Raw genomic sequence first — 22990 nt, 5'->3', positions numbered from 1 at the left:
TTATCCTACTGGGTCGCGGGGGGTCCGGAGCCTATCCCGGATGCAATGGGCACGAGGCAGGGAACAACCCAGGATGGGGGGCCAGCCCATCGCAGGGATCAAAGCATCAGATAAATGTAAAAGCATTAATAAGATATTCCTACAGAGCAATTTCTAATAGACATGGCAGTGCCCTAACATCTCATGTAATAAACCCTTTGGCATCATCTGCTGCCTTATTCAGCCTAAACCAATAGTCCAGAGGATCCTCCCTAGCATCTGACTTGGTTGAACAAAAATCTGCTGGAGGCATCCCAGAATGCACAGTCAAATAAGAATGCTGCTTCAGGACACTAAGGACTGCATCCACATCTCCAGTGGCAGTGACAGTATCATTACTATGCAGCCATGCTCTGACCACATCTCTGGCACATCCCATCAGTCTGCTTGTGCCTGCAGTAGGGATGGGTGAACCTAAGCATTCAGAGGTTTCCCCAGCAGATAGACTATTTGGCATCTATGTCATTATTTTAAAAGGTGCAAGTATTATTATCAAAGTTAAACTTAGCATGAAGAAATTAATTACAGGTATATATAGCATTGAATACTTTAAAGTGTAACTCTGACTTTGGGGGGTATTGGATAATAAATATATTTAGTGCAAATGTGTTTACTGGTTGATTTGAATTTTTATTGGAAAGGTGACGAAATAGTTCATAAGCAACGTCTAATAATATTATGTCTAATAATTTCATTTAGGAATTTACCCTACTTATAAAATAATACCATTGTATTGGAGAGGAGGGAGGCTATGAAATAGGAGAAGGGGAGAATTGTTTAAAAGGTTCCTGACCAACATTAAATGTGCAGCTGGAATAGATTTTAGAACAATATCAAACTCTTTTTTAATAAACTGTATTATGTTTTAAACAAAAGTTTTCAAAAAACAGAACATTTCCTGTGATGTCCAATAGATGCAAAGCTGACCAGATGTTCTTCTCTACCCAACGTTCATGGTACGGGGACTGATTTCTGTGGGTAATATATCTATTATTCCAAATAGGTACCAAGTTTGGACTGAAAAATAATAAGAGCATAAGAAATTTACAAACGAGAGGAGGCCATTCAGCTCATCAAGCACGTTTGGGGAGAACTTAACTAATAGCTCAGAATTTTTTAAATCTTATCTAGCTCTGATTTAAAGGAACCCAGGGTTTTAGCTTGCACTACATGAACAGGAAGACTGTTCCATACTCTAACTACACGCTGTGTAAAAGTGTTTTCTCAAGTTCAGTTTAAAATGTTCTCCCACTAATTTCCACCTATGGCCATGAGTATTTAAACTAATATTGAAGCAGCCATTTGGCTGAAGAGCATCTCGACCTGTTAGAACCTTGCAGGCTCATGATGGTCATTGACAAGAAAGGGCATTAAACTTGGCAAAAGTGACCGTAAAGAATGGCAGATAGTTTGTTATTCTTTATATAAATTCAATAACTAAGTCTGCTTTTATTATTGTTTCACTTGATAGGAAAGAGAGAAAAATCCATCAGTTTCTTTTGTTTTCGTTTGTGACTAATTTTCTCTAAAAATGAACTTACTTTTAGCAAAACAAAACTTCTGAATTCATTTTCCCAGTCTGTCAGTTTGCACGCACACACACACACACACACACACACACACACACACACACACACACACACACACATAGTCAAATGCATTCATACATGTATATATATATAATCAGGAGTGGTACTTTCACCACGAAATGTCACTCATGTGCACTGTCTTCGCGTAGTGAACCAGTTTTCAATACAATGGTTAAAAAGGCTCAAACCTTCAGTGCCTCGTTGTGCCATCTCTACCAGTGTTTTTTGCAACAGGGAAAATACAACTTGTATGCTGGCCTTAGAAGCACAACTTCAAAGAATAGCTGCCATGCTTCTGTCTAGCATGGCAGAGGGAGTAAAACGGTATGGGACTGCTTTGGTGCTGGTAAGGTGGGTGATTTACACAGAGTACAAGGTGCAATGAACCAGCAAGGTTACCGCTCTGTTTTACAACTCATGCCACTCCCTGTGGTCAGCACTTCTATCAAGCAGCAAGGCTGATTCAAAGCACACTGGTGAAAGATGAGGAATCCAGAGAACTGTCCTGCTTGACTGGCCTACAGAATCATCACATCTCCAGCCTATCAAGCTCATGTGAGACCAGCTTCACCATGAGGTCAGAGAAAATACCAAGCCAGTCCCACCTCTGGGAATAGCAGGATTGAAATTTCCCCTAATATTGTCATAAACGGACAGCTCTAATGGCAAAGGACTGCAAAGCTGTAATTGCTGCAAATATAGTTTTCATACAGTTTGATTAATTGAAAATGAAGATGAAACTTATTGCAATATTTATTATATCACAAAGCAGAAGGCAGCTGGGAAAAGTAAAAAAAGAATCACCCCAGATGGGACTTAAAACCACGATATCCAGCTCAGAAAGTCAGGGCCGTGGGAATTTGGCCAGTGGGGCAACCGGCAGACCTGAGCTTATGACCAGGACACTTGACTCACAATGGAAGCTCAGAAAATTATAAGCAAGCCTGCAAAAGTGACATGAATGGATCTGTGGTAAAATGCATCTTGGGGCCGAGACATTATCACTCACAGTTCAGGAGAAGATGACATCCATCCATGGATCTCGGTCAAATGCGCTCATTGAGTTTCCGCTATGCCTTTATCATTTAATGTTTGTACTTAGCTATAGAGTGGCAGGAACACAAATGAATGGGGAGTTTAAAAAAAAAAAAAACATTTGCATTACAGCAATACGTCACACATGACTATGTAAGGGAATAGATGAAACCCTGCATACATCACTATACCAAAGCAATTCAGTACAAAGTGCACTGACATGATTCATATGATTCCTGGTTTATTTGGAAAATTTAGGTCCACCATCAGCTAGGTGTTATATTTATGATGCACATTGATGACACCATTTGGCTGACACAATATCAGACTGAACTTATTTTATAATTTTAAAGGTTTAAATATGGTTCTGGGTGTTGGACATCCTGTCAGCCTTCCCCCCAAGAGAGAGTAAATGACTGCAGGGCATTACAAAGGTCCAGAATGGATTTTTCATTTACAGGTGTCTTCTTTGCCTCTCGTGACCAGTATCTCACTCCGGACCAGTGGTGGATCTCGTACTCAGCCACAGAGAATGGGTCCTCCCGCCCAGTGGATCTCCTCATCCCCTCAGCCACTGATTCCCTCCAAACTGATGGGGTAACTATGGTTGGCAGAAGTGGGGTTTGTTGTTCACTGTCATCCGTATTTACGTATCCTCACTGTTAGGCCTCTGCACACCCATTTCTTTTGCTGACCTGTTGCACAGAAACATTTCTCTTTATAGTAAACTGTAACATGATTATAGCAATTATTTCAATGTTGCTCAGTCAGTGAGAATCATTTACAGCATTGAATACTTAGTTTGTGGTTTCAATTAATATCAGACTGACTCCAACTCAGAAGAAAAAAGGTCTGAAATACATATGTTTGAATTCTGACTTCTGATTAAAGTCTGACTTTTTCTTTTTATTCTGATAATATTCCTTCACCGCCCCAGCATCCATGTCTCCATTACTGGTGCCAGCCTGGTTGGAGGAAGGTGTTTTAGGTGAAGATCCTTCATCTCCCCATTCGATCACCTCATCCCATTTATCCCAGGCTGCCCAGTACTCGTCATCAGCCCAGCTCACGGCTTTTTCCATTCGCCTAGTGCTGAGAGGAGAAACAGCTTTCTGTCAGACAGGTTATATGACAGCACACCAGACAACAGTAAAAACTTCTTAAAGACCAAATACATAAGCTGGTTCAGTCAAGTATTTATATTAAATAACAAAACATGGTACTATTACCCAAGCATTATCAAAGTAGATGCCCATCATCAAACGCCTCCCCCGGTCATACAGTATCACCCAGCTAATGTTATCCACTTAATGCCAACAAAGGGTAGGGTGAGTGCACTTGACCTTCTGAACATGGTAACTGGTATTTGTTGCATCCATCCATCCATCCGTTTTCCAAACCACTTATCCTACTGGGTCGCGGGGGGTCCGGAGCCTATCCCGGATGCAATGGGCACGAGGCAGGGAACAACCCAGGATGGGGGGCCAGCCCATCGCAGGGATCAAAGCATCAGATAAATGTAAAAGCATTAATAAGATATTCCTACAGAGCAATTTCTAATAGACATGGCAGTGCCCTAACATCTCATGTAATAAACCCTTTGGCATCATCTGCTGCCTTATTCAGCCTAAACCAATAGTCCAGAGGATCCTCCCTAGCATCTGACTTGGTTGAACAAAAATCTGCTGGAGGCATCCCAGAATGCACAGTCAAATAAGAATGCTGCTTCAGGACACTAAGGACTGCATCCACATCTCCAGTGGCAGTGACAGTATCATTACTATGCAGCCATGCTCTGACCACATCTCTGGCACATCCCATCAGTCTGCTTGTGCCTGCAGTAGGGATGGGTGAACCTAAGCATTCAGAGGTTTCCCCAGCAGATAGACTATTTGGCATCTTAGAGAGGGCACTGAGGTAGAGATTGGTAAACAACTTCACAATATTATTCTTAACCTGCCAGATCTGGATTATCCCCTCTGTCAGAAATCTTGCAGGCAGAGCCCACTTGAAGCAGAGCCGAGAGGTAGGGCTACATAAAAACAAGTGGCAACAAGTGCGAGACCGGTATGTTAGAGCCCGGAAAATGTTAGTTGTGAAACGAAGCGGTGATCCTGCTGACCTGATGTTTTGCCTAGCAATTATCCACCGTCTGGACTGGATGAAGTGTCACCTCAACCACAAAACTACTGAAACTAATTTCCCTAGAATTGACACGGTAAGTGTTTTTTTTACTTATTGTTTGGAATAACATCCATCCATCCATCCATCGATTTTCCAAACCGCTTATCCTACTGGGTTGCGGGGGGTCCGCAGCCTATCCCAGAAGCAATGGGCATGAGGCAGGGAGCAACCCAGGATGGGGGGCCAGCCCATCGCAGGGCACACTCACACACCAGTCACTCAAACATGCACTCCTACGGGCAATTTAGCAACTCCAATTAGCCTCAGCATGTTTTTGGACTGTGGGGGGAAACCAGAGTACCCGGAGGAAACCCCACGACGACATGGGGAGAACATGCAAACTCCACACACATGTGACCCAGGCAGAGACTCGAACCCGGGTCCCAGTGGTGCGAGGCAACAGTGCCAACGACATGGGGAGAACATGCAAACTCCACACCTGATGAACCGGTGATGACATTCTAAACTCCTGCACCACCATGCCACCCCAGACTTTAACTTGATTTATTTAAAATATTTCCTAGAATTGCGTATACTAAATTCAACCCAAAAAAGCGAGTGCAAATTATTACATCATTTAATTTGAGTAAATTCTACAGTTTATTTATTTGCAGTTTACGTACTGAATTACAGTGCATTGCAGCATTTTATCGGCAAGGTTCTCATAAATATTGCCCTACTTTCTACAGTATTGTACTATTTTACTGATAAACAGTGTTACTGTGATAATTTCACTGTTTATTACAGCAGGGGTGCAGATTGAACCCACAACCCTGGAGGTGTGAGGCTACAGTAGGAGCAATGGGCCACTATTGATACTGTGAGAAATGATGTATTTTTAATCATACACTATAACTGATGTGCCGCTACATTGCTTGTGTATGCTCTGCACCTTGCCTTTCTCCCTTACTTGTCTTTCTTGTTCTCCACACCTTGTGAGCTTCAACATGAGCTGATTGATTGTTTTTCATAAGGCCCCAGGTTAGTTAGGTTCAGTCTCCTGGAAAATCACTAGAATGTGTCCTTGGCTTTGGAAGCTAAGAACACCTTATTTTCAGGGAGAGTCCTGTAATATTTATTTTAATAAATTATTTTTATTGATAAACCTTCATACTGATAATCCTCTTTTAGTGGTCCTAAAAAAACATTTCACGATTCAGTAACCCTACTTGTTCAATAGATGGCAGTGTAGTACTTCGACTAAGACGTGCTATGGAAATTGCCGGTAAAATATAAAGCTCGTTTTCCACTTTAAACGTTTGTCTGACTGAAATGACCACATGTTGTACATATGTTATTGTACTATACGTCTAACCTTCAGCGTTATATACCACACCTACCTCAGTTATCTGCAGCAATAAAATATGGATGTGTAATTGGACAGCTGCAAGTTAAGTTGTAGAATCGATTATTTTTCTAAATGTTTATCTGTCTGATTTTACAGTAAAGTATGCATGGACGCATGGTACAATAAGGTGTGAATAAGTTGAAAATATACATGAAATATTATAAAATAATAAATATGTGTAAACATTTACGGCTCCCTGGAAATGATCAGTTATCATGATAGTACAAATAAGCAGTTATCCAGACATCCCAAGTCTCCCGCATATTGACAGCGGCTCCCTGATGCCCCTAAATTAAAAAAAAAATATCCTGGAAACTAGAGCAAGCAAACAAGAGCATGCACGCGAGACAGTAGCACACACGAATGAGCAAGTAAATGAGCTAGGAATGAGCGAGAGAGAGAGGGATAGAGAGAAAGAGAGAACGTGCGTATGTGTGGATCCCTATATGTGTGACTCTTCATGTAGCCAGTGCTAGACAGACAGCATCCTGATTGGTTTACTTAGCCATATAAGCCAATCATATTTCAGTGCGGGCGGGCCTTTATTTAACTCCCAGAGAACCGAAGGTATTGGTTCCATGGAGCGTCACGGCGGAGGGAGAGTGTCTCAAAAAACGAAAATATAAAATGCATTTCACCACAGACTACACAAAAACGTGCCCTTGTTTAATAAGGATGAAAAATAATGACAATGTTACGCGCTGAACTGTTTGCAACAGTGATTTCAGCATTGCTCATGACGGTTTAAACGACTGTAAAAGGTACGTCCAGGTGAGTTTAACAAGTGTCATTTAATTTTCTGTATTATTCAGGTAAACACTGGTTAGACACTTGGTTAGTTGTCATGAAAACACCAAACTTCCTGAAGGCTTTTGTAAAGTAGCAATGGAATATAATTAAGGAATTTACATATAGTAAAAGAATAATCTACTTATATTATTGTCAAAATAATACATAATATTGGCCGTCGTAATTCAGTGCGTTGACTAGAGAAAATTAATGAATATATATTCATGATGAGGCAATACCGAAATTCTGTTCTGTAAAATTAAGTTTGTTGAAAGCTAAATAAATTGCTGTGCATAGGATACAGTGAAATGAGGTTGGTAAGAGCTTTTTTTTAACGTAAGTACGACTAAATCTCATTATGGCGACGCGAGTCGGTCAGACATAAACACGCGAGAGTCTGACTGCGGTCAACGACGTTGTGTGGCGCCAGCCGCAGGCGGTTGTCATGGTTACTTTGCCCCCTTCGCGCCCTTTTAGTAAGACATGTCCGGCGTTCGAGCTCCGGCAAACAAAACTAAAGCCGGATTTATTTAGATAATTTCTGCTTAAAATACATGTATGTTCCGTGGTAATTTTTGTACTTATCGATGTAGCTGGGTTTCGATAATTTAGAAGTTAATTGCGACTTTTTAGCTGGTTAGCTAGTTCTTGCTAGTTGGAAAACTGTGTTTTCGTTGGTGTACCTCTGGGTTTTTTGTGTCTGTTAATCTATTAACTACTACAGAAGTTTACATCGTTTTTGATAGTGAGTCAGACATACCTGTGTATTAATATGTTTTTCGGGTTGTGTGATTTCCATACATGTATATAGTTGCCACTTGGTTTACCATAGCTTGGTGTTAACTACAGATCTGATTTGGGATTCTGAAATTGCCCTGGTGTGCAGCACATGTCACACTTCTGTGTGTCTTCACATGTCTTCTGATTACTGGTTGCATTTACAACATGCCACATTATATATAAGTCACGGTATTTTGTGTGTCAGGTATAGAGATGAATATTATTTTTTAGGATAAATTCAGTTAAACTAATTGAGAGTTAGCTGTAGTAAGCTGCCCTACACACAAACGCTGTGACCCCAGAGGTAAGCTGACATGTACCCAAACACCCTGATCGCAGAGGCAAGCTGCGGTCTACCCAAACACGCAGACCCCTCAGGTCCAGAATGACCTGGCTCACAGTCACGCAAATGTCCTAACCCCAGAGGTAGGCTGCCATCCACCCAAATGCTCTGATCTCAGACAAGCTGCTGTCCACCCAAACACGCAGGCGCCTCAGGTAAGCTCACATCCACCCAAATGCCCTAACCCCAGAGGTAGGCTGCCTTTGACCCAGCCCCCTGACCCCTGAGGTAACCTCGCTTCCACCTAAACACTCTGATCTCAGAGGCAAGCTGACATTTGCCCAAACACCCTGATCACAGAAATAAGCTGCCATCCACCTAAACGACCTACCCCCAGAGGTAAGCTGACATCCATCTAACTGCCTTGATCCTAGGCTGCCCCAGTACGTCTAGGTGGTGACAATCCATCCTACAGGGTTGACATGATGTGCTTTCCTGAAGCACACAAAGGACACCTCGGGTTTTATGTAAGTTTGCTTTCTTTTTCTGTGCTTGTGTTTTATTTGGTTTGGATTGTATTTAATGGCATGTACAGAATTTACTGAGCACTTTTTTGGTTGATCACTGTTGGCACATATTCATCAATATTAACATTATTAACATTTTATTTTATCTGTTGTGCTGTTTATTTTGTGATTGACCTATTTTATTCCTAAGGTTACTGATTTTATGTGTTTTAGGAAAGTGTATGATGCTGTTTTAGCCCGACCCTTGTGCAGAGTTTGGAAGTCTGCGGGTATGTTCCTTTTTGAACTTTTTCTTTTTGTCTTAACTTTTTATTGGCATGCATGTAAGGTAACATTTTAATTGTTTTATTGGCCATGTAATTGGATTTTAATGGTGTATAATTGTATTTGCTGGTGGAATTGCTCTTTTGCCTGTGTTAAGGGTAATAGTTCTGCAGGTAGTTCTATTTGTTAAATGTTTGATAAATAAAATTCTTATTGTACTGGGTTGGCATTGATTTGCATGGTGTTTCAGCCTTTTAGATTGTGATTTTGTGTCGGCGGGGTGCAGTCTGCGGGTATCGCTTCTCGGCCTTTTGGCTAAAATCAAGTGGATTTTACTGACTTTTTACCGGTTTTCACGGACTGTGTCGGGTTTTTTAGAGGAAGGCACAGTTAACCTAAGGCGTGACCAGCAGGTGGCTTGACCGCCGCTGCCACGGGGCGACCCATGCCTTCCTTGGTTTTTAACGTAAGTACGACTAAATCTCATTATGGCGACGCGAGTCGGTCATAACTACTACTGTTTTTAGTAGGCTGGGGATCCCGCAGTGGCTGGTGGCTTGTCCGCCGCCCTGCTGGGCGAACTGGTGTTTTTATTTTTAGCTGGTTTTATAGTTTAGCTCTGCTCGACTCATCCCGGATTGGCGGACGGCGGACGTCGAGACCACGGCGGCGGAAGGACTCTGCTCCAGCGGCGACGTCGGTGGACCTTCCCGGATGGCAACGGCCGGCGGACCATCGAGGAAGCCCTTCAGCGGGCCGTGGCTGGTAGCAGGCGGGGGCCTGCGGAATACCGCCCGGTTCTGCTGGAGGGCTGAGGGGGAGGTGGGCACCTTCCCCGACCGGCTGGCCTTCATCCGGGAGGTGGCCTTCGAAGCACTGGGCCTTCGTATGGAAGATGTTCTTTGCGTACCGCGGAATGGCCCCTTCGAATTCTTTGAGGTCACCTTGTCCACCGATGACAGCTGCAGCAAGGTCCTGGAGCGGAGCAAGGAGGGGGCCCAGCACCCTCTCCTTAGACGGTATACCATCGAGCCTCTGTGGTGGCCCGACAAGCACCCTGTCCACTGTTTTAACCCGCATGTTACCGCCGAGTCCGTCTGCTTGTTTTTAAAAAAAAAAGTATGTGGACCTCCTTCCTGGCCACAGGGACATCCGGGATGAGCTGGGGATCTGGACTGGCCGACGCCAGTTCCAGGCCCGCCTGCGCCCGGACGCTAATGGGGCAGGCGGTTTTAGCCACCCCCCAGCCTATTTTAACCTACAGGGAAATAAGGCATACCTTTTTTATTCTGGACAGCCTCCCTTCTGCCGGCAGTGCCACAGCTTTGGACACACCCTGGAGGGATGCGCCAACCTGCGCCGCCGCAACTGCCTGGAGTCGGGGCACATGGCCAGGGATTGCAAGGGCCCCCGTCGCTGCAAACACTGTAACGGCGAGGACCATCTGGCTCGTTCCTGCCCACAGAAAAAGACTACATATGCCGACGCTCTGTCGGGTAACAGAGCAGTCGGCACGGAGAATGGTGGGGGAGCTCTAGCCCCCACGACTGGGCAGGAACAGCCGGCGACGGGGGCAGGAGGAGAAGCCCTGGTCGAGGTGGAGGAGGCCCCTTCGAGTGCGACACCAATGCAGGACGGGTCTCCGAACAAGGTGGAGCAGCTCGCCCTGGCTCTCGTTGGAGGGTAGACAGGATGCCAGCTCAGGCCATTTTATTCGTTCCTTTAAACTTGTGGACGGTTTTAAAACATGCAACCCCAGCATGCCGGGCTTCACCTGGCATAATAGTCGCGGAGCCAGCAGCCGCATCGACTACATTTTAGCTTCACCCCCCGTTGCTTTTAAAAAGGTGTCCCTCTCCCCACAGTGGCCCACTGACCATCTGGCAGTGGAGGCCACTGTCTCCATAGACGCCCTTGTATATGGGGGCGGCTATTGGAAAATGAACCTGCAGATCCTGGAGGAGAGAGATTTTAGACACCTTTTTTTAGATCACTTCTCCGAGTGGCAGAAGGACAAGCCTACCTTCCCCTCCGTGGCCGAATGGTGGGAGAGTGTGAAGGACAGCATCCGAACCTTCTCCATGCAGTACAGCAAGCAGCGCAGGATGGAGAAGAAGTTGCATTGTTAGTCTGTGATGGGGGGGTGAGAGGTGAAGGCTTAATCCAAAGTAGATTAGTGGGTCTCATTAGGAACAGTGACGACCTGCCCTGTAGAGAGGAGATGAAGAGACTGGTGGGATGGTGCAGTGACAACAGCCTGATCCTGAATGTGGAGAAGACCAAGGAGATGATCATGGACTTCAGGAGGAAACAGCCCAATCATTCAGCACTCAACAGTGCTGTGGAGTTGGTCAGCAGCGTCAGATTCCTGGGGGTGCAGATAACTGACAGTCTGGACTGGTCACCAAACAACATCACCGGTTAAACGGGCTCAGCAGCGTTTGCACTTCCTGCGCCGGATGAAGAGAGCTTTCCTCTCCCATCCTCAGCACCTTCTACGGAGGCACCATAGAGAGCGTGCTGACCAGCTGTATCTCCATCTATTTTATGTTCACTGCAGCCCACGCTGTTTGCATCTTGTCATTGTTGACTGTGTGAAAAATGTCCCTAGAGAGAGATAGAGGATACCGCTTCCATCAAATTGACAGGTTGGGTCAAAGGTCACGGGTCAAAAGTTCACTTGTGGGCGGGGCTTGGTTGTGGTGGTACGATGTGACGTCACGGGAGAGGGATTTATTTATTTATTATTATTTTAATTTATTTAATTATTCATTATTATTTATTTTAAAAATTATAATTTTATATTGAGGAGAGTGCTTACGAGTGTCGGGGTTTTTGTCGGGCGCCGCCGCCGGGGCTGAGCGGGGTGGGTTACCTGATGGAGCGTGAGCGTACGCTGTGTCTGGTGCGGTACTGTGGTAAGGTCCCCACGGCTTTGGATAATCCGCAAAGGACTCGGAGAGAGCGATGCCGGAGAGCTGAGAGCCGTGCTGCGCGAGTCTGAGAGAAACTCTGAGAGAATGAGACTCTGGGAGAAAATGATAAAGTTGGAGCAGGCTATCCTATGGCCTACAAGATAAAAGCATATGGCACCAAATTGGAATCAGTAGTCTTTAAAAGAATAAATGGACTAGCAACTGTCTCTGGGGGAGCACCCCCGGTTAGGTACTATTAAGCACATTTTTAAAAACTTTGACAGAATAAAGTCTTAGTTATTTGAATAAATACGTTTTTCAGTAAATGTTTATTCACGCGCATGCGGACAAACACACACACCCTGGAGGTCAAACTAAAAAAAAAAAAAGTTGATACAAACTACAGTTGTATTGGACACGCACACAAAAACACAAAAGAGTTTGCTCAATCAAAAAAACAAACATATATAGTTCACGTTTTTTATTAAAATGTATAAGGATTGTTTTGTTATAGCGAAATTTTAAATTAATATGAGTGGGATATAAGTCATTTAGGCAACACGATTTGAGGAAGAACCTAAATAGTGGCTAGAAATGAGGTAAGGAAGTGTGCTTTCCTTATCTCACAAGTCATGGAAGGGTGGGATGGGGGACACATAAGTGTGGGGTAGGAACTGTGGAATCAGGCAGGGGTGTAAGAATTTAGGATATAGTCTTGTTATTTTAAAGAAGGTGTACATGATTATTTAATTACATTTAATGGCAACCAGTAAGCTGCATTTAGCACCATGCTGCAAATACACATTAAAAACTTTAAAGAATGGTAATATAACTTGACCATAGTTTTTAGTTACACAAATATTTGTAAGACGTAACATGAAAGTTTTTCAAAGTGAGATGTACAGATGTTTTAAAATGTAACATGAAAGTTTTTAAAAGTAAGATGTACAAATGTTTTAAAATGTGACATGAAAGTTTTTCAAAGAAAGATGTACAAATGTTTTAAAATGTAACATGAAAGTTTTTCAAAGTAAGATGTACAAATGTACAAATTCACATAAACCGGTTAAAAAGAATTTCCCCAGGAACAGAGTGTTTGTACTGACAACCATGTGTCAGTGGCAGGCCGATTTATGCGACATGCAAGGGCTGGCGACGTACAATGATGGGTTAAAGTATCTGCTTGCGGTGATTGATGTTTTTTCCAAAAAGGCCTACGCGTGTGCGTTAAGAGACAAGACTGGGGTGGCAGTGGGTGTGCGTTTGTATGTATGTATGTGTCATGCCCTGCTCGTCGGCTCCTCATGTGTGCCACGCCCCCTGAATTCCCACGTGTGCTTCCCTGATCGTTTCCAGCGTTGTCTGATTTCATTGCTTAGTCTCGTTGTATTTAAGTCCTGGTCTGACCTGTTCCCTTTGTCTGTCATTGTGGATTCGGCGTGGGTGAATGTTTCCTGGTCCTGTCGTCCCAAATAAACCCCCGTTAGCCCTGAATACCGCCTGTTTTCAAGCAGAAACTGCAGTGTTAAAGGGTCCAACAATATCAAGGCCAAGTTTCTTCCATGGTCCATCAGGCAGCGGGACTGGTTGCAAAGGAGCAGGGTGAATAGAAGCTGTTTTATCATTAACCTGGCAGAGTATACATGAAGCAATGCAAGACTGAACTTGTGAGTCCATCTTTGGCCACCAGTAGAGGTCGCGCAGACGTTGCTTTGTGCGGACGATTCCTTGATGACTCTCATGTGCAAGCATGATCAGTGCGTGTCGTAAGGAGAGTGGCACGATGAGTCTTGAGCCTCTGAGGATGTAGTTATCCTTGACGGAGAGCTCATCTCTGATCTTATAGTATAGGGCTAGTACACCACTTACTGATTTAACCGATGGAGGCCAACCACTTTCAAGTTGTGAGCGCAGGGCTGACAGTTCAGGACAAGAAGAACAAGCAGAGTTGAAGTCAGCCACTGGAAGGGAGCTTAGGACAGCAGAAATATGTGCCACCATCTCGGGTTCTGAATCTGAAATAGAGTCAGGAGGCGCAGGCAGGGGAAGGCGCGAGAGACAATCAGCCGTATAGTTCTGGGAGCCTGGTCGATAGACAACATCATAGTCAAAACATAGCAGGCGTGCAGACCAGCGGGCAACCCGCATACCAGCCCGACCGATTCCCTTTGTGCTGAGCAGTGTTGTCAATGCCTGGTGATCTGTGCGGAGAGTAAAACGACGTCCCCACAGGTATGTTCTCCATTTTTCTGTAGCCCACACACAAGCAAGTGCTTCTTTTTCAACAGTCGAGTATTTCCTCTCCGTTTCAGTCAGTGTGCGGGAAGCGAAAGCCACAGGCTTCTCTGTGCCATCAGGTTGTACTTGTGCAAAGACAGCTCCAAGTCCATAGTCACTTGCATCTGTGGAAATTACCGGTCGTAGAGAAGGGTTAAAAAGAGCAAGCGCAGGACTGTCCACAAGAAGTTGCTTAACTTCCTCAAAGCTGCTTTGTGCTGCAGGAGACCATGTAAATGTGTCTTTTTCACTGACACAGGCACGCATAGGAGCCACAACCGTCGCAAAGTTAGGCAGAAACTTTGAATACCAGGACACTAGGCCCAGAAACGATCTCAGGGCAACAGCGTCAGATGGAGGAGGGGCTTTCAGGACAGCATTAATGTGTTCTTGGTCAGGAAGAATGCCATCTACAGTAATGACATGACCTAGGAAGCGTAGGGAGGTTTTCCTGAAGTGACATTTGTTCTCATTGAGAACCAATCCAGCCTCCTTCAGCTTTTGGAGGACAGCGTTGAGGTTCTGGTCATGCTCAACAGGGGAGTTGCCATAGACAATAAGGTCATCCAAATAATTTTGAACACCTGGAAGACCGTTGAGAATGTCAGCCATCATTTTCTGGAAGGCTGAGGGGGCTGATGTGAGGCCATAAGGAATTCTGCAGAATCGGAACAGACCATCATGTGTGATGAATGCTGTAAGGTCTCTGCTATCTTCATGAAGAGGCAACTGGTAGTATGCATTAGCCAGATCCTTGTGTAAGTCACTAGTAGTGGTGTGTCATTGAAATACTGAACATAGATGTGGTGTGGTAAAATAGATACTCCTGATCCTGTGTCAACAACCATTTCATGCTCTTTGGTAAGAGAAGCAGGAGTACTGATATTGATTTTGCATGTAAGTGTATGTGGTGCATGGCAAGTGTTGTTTAAGTATAGCACAGTCAGTTTAGGTAGCTGAATCTCACGTACATCACTTGTCTTGGATGAGCGACAAACACGAGAAAAATGTCCAACTTTATGGCAAGACTTGCAAGTTGCTTTGGCTGCAGGACACTGAGAAGAATTAGCCAGATGTGTGTTAGAACCACACCTGAAACAGCTGCGGGAAGATGTAGTGGTGGCATTGGATGGCTTATTAGGATGAATGTGCTGTGTGTATTTCTTTTTAGTGAATTGTGAACGAGGTTGTACAGCTTGCACTGAGACACTGTCCTTTCCTGCTATTGTTTTTGCTTGTTGAACAGCAGATTCTACTTGTGATGCGAGTGTTAAGGTTTTGTCCAGTGTCAGATCCGATTCGAGCAGGAGCCTCTCTCTTATGTTTGAGTTATTCACATGTTCAATCAGCTGATCACGGATCATCTCATCGGTTTTATCATCAAATCCACATTTTGAAGCGAGATCACGCAATACGGCCGCATACTGTATACTAGTCTCGTGAGGTGCTTGTTTTCGCTGTCCACAACAACGTTTACTTTAGGTGTATAATGTTTCTCTAAAGCAGTGACAGCAGAGTCAAAGGAGTCACCTGTATCTGGTAGCGAGTAGAAAGTCCGTTGTCCCTCGGCTCCGAGACAGTGGAGTAGCGTAGCTCTCCTGCGCGCTTCAGGCCAAGCATTTCCCGTTGCATTAATTACCAGTAGGTAGTTCTTGAAAATCCGCATCCACATGTCGAAAGGTATCGGGGGCTCTCCCGGGCACGGCAAAAACATCGGAGGTGCAGGCACGTTTCCAGCCATGGTGAGTCAGCAAAAAAAAGAAGAGGTGAAAACACAAAACTCGTCGCCAGAAATGTAGTGTAGCACTCGAATAACCAGGCCGGAGAATATACAAATGCTGTTAAACGAAATGCTATTTACTTAACAAGCATTACATCAAAAACATCAAGGTAGCACAGCAGTACGGATGTTCGTATTCGTCTCACTCTACTCATCACACTTCTTCCTTTCTCGTCTCTACAGTGTCTGCCTTTCGACATTAAGGTTGTAATAAGTCAGTGAACACAACAGCTAGGTTTGCTAAAGCTAAACTTTAGCGGTGCGCCCTTATCCAACCTCCAACTGTGTCACTGTGAAAATACAATGAGATGTAATTTGGAGCAAGCCTGTAGACGCCATAGTAAGCATAAAACTACAGACTAACACTTACAGAGTATAAATACAGATAAAATACATAGACCAAAAATAAAAAAGAATAAAAATAAAGAAAAAATTCTGGTGCTGGTGATATTACACAACAAAAGCGTAGCATTGAAAAGCTCCAGGCCGCTGTGCCTGCATGCATTGCCATTTTGGTTTTTGACTCTGTTTACGTTGGAGTGGATGAGTCAGATGGCTGAAGATAGATTACATCACTGCCATCTAGCGGTCAGGGGTTTAAATGCCAACAGAAAATGAAAAAGTCTGACAAATTTTTGAGCTGATTAGCTGTGAATTTTGTAAAACAGCAGAGGCGGTTGGCTGGAGATGCACTAATGATCGGCTTGCAGGTAGTAGAACAATGACCAGCTGTCCTCAGTGTTTCTACTTTAAATAGCAAAGGGTATCATAACACACTTTAGAGTACTTGGTGCTTCACTCATTCTTCTATCTTGGTGCCATGTTTCACCATCTCTATCAGTGTCATCAGCATCAGTGAAAAGGTGTCTGGGATGCTGACCTTAGAAGCAGAATTTCAAAGAAGAGCTGAGGAAAGGGGGGCAAAACACCCCCCTTTGAAAACCTCTGAACACTGGGGATAAGAGCCTTAATGAAGGAAAGATCAGCAATTTGCTGTGAAGCACTTAAACTTGGCATAAGAAAAGAGAGACAACATAGCAGAGAATGGTTTCAATCCATCGACCTCTGGGTTATGGGCCCAGCACACTTCCTCTGCGCCACTCTGCTGCACAGTCGGGGCTGGGTGAGTGTTTTCTTAGTGTGTCCACTTTAAACAGCAAAGGGGCTCTGGACACACATAATGGTACTTAGTGCTTCTTTTCAGAGACCCCTAGGTTATAAAGCCCCTGTGAGGTGCAGCATGAGCCTTCCTCAAGCGATGCCTGATTTAACCATGACAAGCAGGTAAAAGCTGTTGGCCATAGACAAAGTGAGACCCAGCAGAGGACATGGCCGTTCTAAGCCTCAGACCTGGTATGGTGATGAAGCTTCCTGTTACACTTTCTACTGCCTTGGTTCATCGCAACAATCAATATGATAAAGAGAAGGAGTCATCCTAGATGGGACCCAAACCCACCCCTCCACTTTGGGATCCCCAGTACATAATGGGGGGGGGGGGGGGGGCATAATGAATTCTGAAGGTCCCCGTAGCCCTGGGAAGATGCCCAGTACGGAAATGACAGATGCTAAAATAAATGCTAAAAACTCAAATGGCCTAATTGTCAGTGTTTGTTATAGACACCTAATGTAGCTGCAGAGGAAAGCAGAATGTTGTATGACGACATCAGGATTATGAGTAATAAAAATGATGTGGTGGTTATGGGTGGTTTTAATTTACCAGGGATACAGTGGGACACAGTCTCTGGCTCTTCTGTAAATGAACTGGAGATGGTGGAAGTGGTACAGGATTGTTTTTTTACTCAGTTTAATACCCCTACCAGGGGAGAAGCCATTCTTGATCTTCTTTTTTCTAATAACCAGGATAGGATTGAAAAATTAGAGGTTTTAGAACCACTGGACAGTAGTGATCATAACATGGTTAAATTTCAGGCTAATTTTCGTGTCAGAAGAGTAAAATCCAAAAGAAAAAAATATATTGTGAGGAAGGCAAACTTTAATGGTATGAGACTTAAACTAGAAACTGTGAACAAGTTAAATAGCAAAACGGTTGAAGAGGCATGGGAATTTTTTAAAAGGACAAGAGGACTTCATACCTGTTACCAGCAGAACTAAATCACCAAGGTGGTTTACTAAGGAAATTAAGAATAAAGTCCGGGGGAGAAGGGCTCTCTTCCACAAATGGAAGATAACTAATGATTTCAAAATAAGGCAGGAGTCTACAGGTTGAGTTAAAAAATGAATGACAAGTATGACATTAAAAGTTTCTTCCAATGTTTTATCTCCAAAAAAGCTCTAAAAGCTGAAATCACTAATCTACAGGATAGTAAGGGCTTTATAATTGAAAATGAAATTAATATAGTAAATGAATTTTACAGTACATGGGTGTTCACAGTAGAGAACACAAATAACTCACCACCATGTAGATTCATTGAATTATTAGATTTCCAGAAGTCCTTAAGGTCAAAGCTACAGGGTTTTTACAAACTGTATCAGCCTGGATCAAAAACTGGTTTACAGACAGGAAGCAGTGGGTAGTTATTAGAGGCACAATGTCACAGTGGGCCTGCGTTCATTGTGGGATACCATAGGGTTCAATTTTAGGACCACTATTGTTCCTAATTTGCGCCAATGATAGTGACGTCAATACATACAGTAAAATGGTTAAATTTGCTGATGACACCAAGGTACGTGATGTAGCAGATACTGATCTAGCAGCGGAGAGGCTACAATAGGATTTAATTAGCAACTGGGCTGATACCTGGCAGATGAAATTTAAAGTAGATAAATGTAAGGTTATCCATGAAAGGAGCAGAAATATAAAGTACAGATATTTTATGGGTTCCACTGAAATAAAGTTAGCTGATTGTGAGAATGACCTCGGTGCGTATGTTGATGCTTTCATGTTCTACTCTCGTCAGTTTGGGGAAGCAATTAAAAAGGCCAATAGGATGTTAGGTTACATCTCTAGGTGTGTGTAGTTTAAGTTAAGGGAGGTGATGCTACAATTATACTGTACAATTCCTTGGTAAGACCCCACCTAGAATATTGTGTGCAGGTTTGGTCACCATACCTTAAAAAGGACATTGCTGCCTTGGAAAGGGTGCAACGTAGGGCTACAAGAATGATTCCTGGTCTTAGAGGAATGTCTTATGAGGAGAGGTTAGCTGAACTGAATCTGTTCAACCTCTAGGAAAGAAGACTAATGGGGGACATGATTCAGGTATATAGGATTCTAACAGGTCTGGATGCTGTTCAGCCAAATGGCTATTTCAATATTAGTTTATATATTAGAACTTGTGGCCATAGGGGGAAATTAGCGGCAGGACATTTTAAAATGTATTTGTGAAAGCACTTCTTTACACAGCGTGTAGTTGGAGTATGGAATAGTCTTCCTGCTAGTGTAGCCCAAGGTAAAACCCTGGGTTTCTTTAAATCAGAGCTACAGTAGATAAGATTTTAACAACTCTGAGCTATTAGGTAAGTTCTGCCCAGACGAGCTTGATAGGCCGAATGGCCTCCTCTCGTCTGTAAATTTCCTATGTATCCCAGGTGCCCAGTCCAGCTCTGTCCCTGGCTCAGAAGACCAGTGCCTCTTCCATTAGGCCACTGGAGCAACAGGCAGACTTGTGCTTATGACTGGCACAGTTTGCTCAAAATGGAAGCTCAGTAAGCCTTCTGCAAAACTTACATGAATGGAGCTGAATAATCCATGCTAAGGAGAGCATGACAGCCATTCAGGCATCTCACTCAAGTGAAGTCAGCGAGTTTCCGCTATGCCTCTTGCCTTTATAGCTGGTAATACAGTGGAATCTATATACAGTGATCACATCTGTCTGGGTGAAATTGATCGCTATAAGCCGATGACCATTATAACCGATTTTTTCCCTTTTTCTTCATGTCTCAGGCAGATTAACATCTGACATTTGTATATGTATTACATGGATATAAGGTAATACAATAGACAGTGTCGCTATTTACAGATTTTTTTGACAATGTACAGTACAGCTGTTTCAAATGCTTTTCAAATTACGATACTGTACTGAACTGTGTATAATTCCAATACGCTATCATACTGTAGTGCCGGCAGCATCTGCATGTCCCAGTGAGCGCGTGTGTATAGCCCTGTGTATGTCTTGTATATAGCCCCTGTTTGTAGTTTGTGCTGTGTATTGGGTTGTCACCTGTGCCTTTAACTGTGGCTGTCCTCGGTTCTTGCCTGATCCTCGGATCTCTTAGCCATTGTGTAATTACTCGCCGTGTGTGTGCCTTACCATCCTTAGTGTAACTTGTCATTCATGGTCATCATGTTATTGTTGTTTGTTGTGCAGTTTATGGAATAATATAAGGAAACACTTGTGTCAGTCTGCCTCTCGTCAGTTTCATTCACCGCTGCCTCGATTCCTCGCTCTGCTCAGCAGACCCTTTCAATCTTTTGCTGTAGCGCGTTGCACAGATACAGCTGGTAACGTGTCCTTCAAAGCTCACAGTACCTCCTGTCCTTTTTCTAAAGACTCTTACCTACAATACTGAGCAAAAGTCTTGGGCCGCCAAAGAAAATGTTTAATGCTGTTCGTCCGAGTAGTAATTACATAATTGATCAGAAAAAGGACTATTTAACATTAGAATATATGCAAATTAAACTCAGTAGGATAAGCGGTTTGGAAAATGGATGGATGGAAATTAAAAGAAACACAATTTAAACTCACAAGTATTTCTTCTGTTCTCCAAAAAGCTACTGATGCCTTTTTGGGTGGTGAGATAAACACCTCTTCAGTTCCCAAACATCTCCTCAGGGGCACCTCAGCCGTTCCACGTACAGTATTATGTAAACTTCACCACCAGCTCATTTTACTCATTAATTTAATAAGTTAACAAAAGTCAAAGAGGTACTAATTAGCCATAAGATAATGATAGTGGTCAAGTCAAAAAATAGCTGTATGCATGGGGTGGGACTGCAGATACTGTGGTGACTGTCGGAGAGGCTGTGAAATGACAGAGCTGCCATGTTCTGACAGACATCATTTTATAGTTCTACACCAACATGAAGATCATTTGAACATCATCCTCTTTGACAGCTCAAGACTTTTACACAGTCCTGTATGAAGAGGAGAACATTCTGTGCCTGTGTGTATTATAAACAGTCAAATACGTAGAAAGTTGAGCCACTGCAGAAGTCTAGTGTAATAGAGCCAAAATGCTCTACAGGTAAAAGGCTCACACTGAAGTCATCACACTGACAAAGGAGAATTGTTAGACTGACTTTAAGAAATTTCTTCAAGTGGGAGCACGCAAATGAATTACTATACATATGACCAGGGGGCACATAACTGATTTTAGAAGAAACAGCGTCTTTGAAAGATAAAGTGGAAAAACCGGCAGACAATCCACATGGTTTAATGATCACACAGGTTCTTACAAACAGGAGTGCTGCAGACTGGAGAGCAGATGGGAATCCACAGGTTTAGAAGTGTTCAGGTGCCACGGACCAACAGCCTGCAACAATAAGAGTAAGCCCTTTATAGAGCTCATCCAGCCTATTACTCTGACCGTATTCATTGCAATAGAAATAACCCTCGCTACCTTTTTAAAACAACTTGAGACAAACAGTTGTGCTAACAGTGTTGATCTTTGCAAATATGTTGTTATCGGCAATAATGTTCTCGTGGATTTCTCTCCGCCTTACACTGTTATTGGCGATCACCATCTGCACCACAGCATCCTCCTGCTGCGGTGTCAAAATTCTTCCTCTCCCTCCTGTGGGAGGTAAACCCTGGATCCTACAGTATTGGGTTACAGTAAAAACAAACGTGCTCCAGAGCATGTGAGCGGAGCGTGAGCGAGGAGTGGAGCAGGCGGAATTTGTTCAGAGCGCGGAGCGGTTTTTTTAATTAAGGCTGGAGCAGTCGCTCTGTCTCGCTCCAATTTCGCTCCCATACCGCTCACACTACGACTCTGAGGCGTGCCCAAATCTACCCAGAATTCATCTGTACAATTATCAAGACCGTTACACAAATTGGCTGAGATGGTATTTGTTAAGTATTTCATAAAGGAAACTGATGGATCATACAAGTGTACTATTCTTATGAAACGTATAGATGACAATATTGTAGAGCAAGAACAACAATGCGGTGAAATTGTTTTAGTGAGTAAAGATTCACTTTGGAATCACTTTTCACAGAAACATGAAAGTGTGCTACATCCAGCCCATCGCAGGGCACACTTACACACACTATTCACTCACGCATGCACTCCTACGGGCAATTTAGCAAGCCAAATTATCCCCAACACGTTTTTGGACTGTGGAGGGAAACCAGAGTACCTGGAGGAAACCCCACGACGACATGTGGAGAACATGCAAACTCCACACATGTAACCCAGGCGGAGACTTGAACCCGGGTCCCAGAGGTGTGAGGCAACAGTGCTAACCACTGCACCACCATGCCTCCCCTTACATAAAGAAAATACAGAAAATCTTATCTTAAAATAAACAAATAAATAAATAAGAAAACTAATAAATAAGCCTAAATTAAATTAAAAGAAATTAATCACACACAGAGTAATTTTAAAGTACCAGCCATGTATTGTCAAAACAAAGTAGTAACTGGCATAAAATAAGGATACATGTCATTCCACAATCAATGTTTTAGCGACTTCATAGCGTCATTCAGGGTGGTGATGGCCTCTGTGTGAAAACTGTTCAAAAGTCTTGTGGTGTGTGTTTTTATTGTCCTGTATCGTCTGTCTGCCTGACGGCAAACGTTGGAAGAGATTATGAGCAGGGTGGGATGAGTCCTTTATGATATTTGATGTTTTGCGGAGGAACCAGGAGTTGAAGATATATTCCAGGGTAGGTAGGTGTGTGTTGGTTATTTTCTCAGCAGCTCTGATTACTCTCTGCAGGGCATTTTTGTCAGCTGCAGAGCTACTGCTGTACCACACCAAGACACCATAGGTCAGGACACTCTGATGTTGTGGCAGGTTGTGGCAGGTTGATTCTCCTGAGAACTCTCAGGAAGTACAGTCTTTGCTGCACCTTCCTGATCAAGCAAATTCTGTTATGTGCCCAGGAACTTGAATGTTGACACCCTCTCCACAACTTCCCCATTTATCACCAGAGGCTGGTGATCCACCCTTTTCCTTCTAAAACCAATGATGAGTTCCTTTGTTTTCTTGGTATTTA

Source organism: Brienomyrus brachyistius, unplaced genomic scaffold (assembly GCF_023856365.1).
Source record: "Brienomyrus brachyistius isolate T26 unplaced genomic scaffold, BBRACH_0.4 scaffold72, whole genome shotgun sequence".
Classification (NCBI taxonomy): Eukaryota; Metazoa; Chordata; class Actinopteri; order Osteoglossiformes; family Mormyridae; genus Brienomyrus; species Brienomyrus brachyistius.
This window is presented reverse-complemented; position numbering follows the sequence as displayed.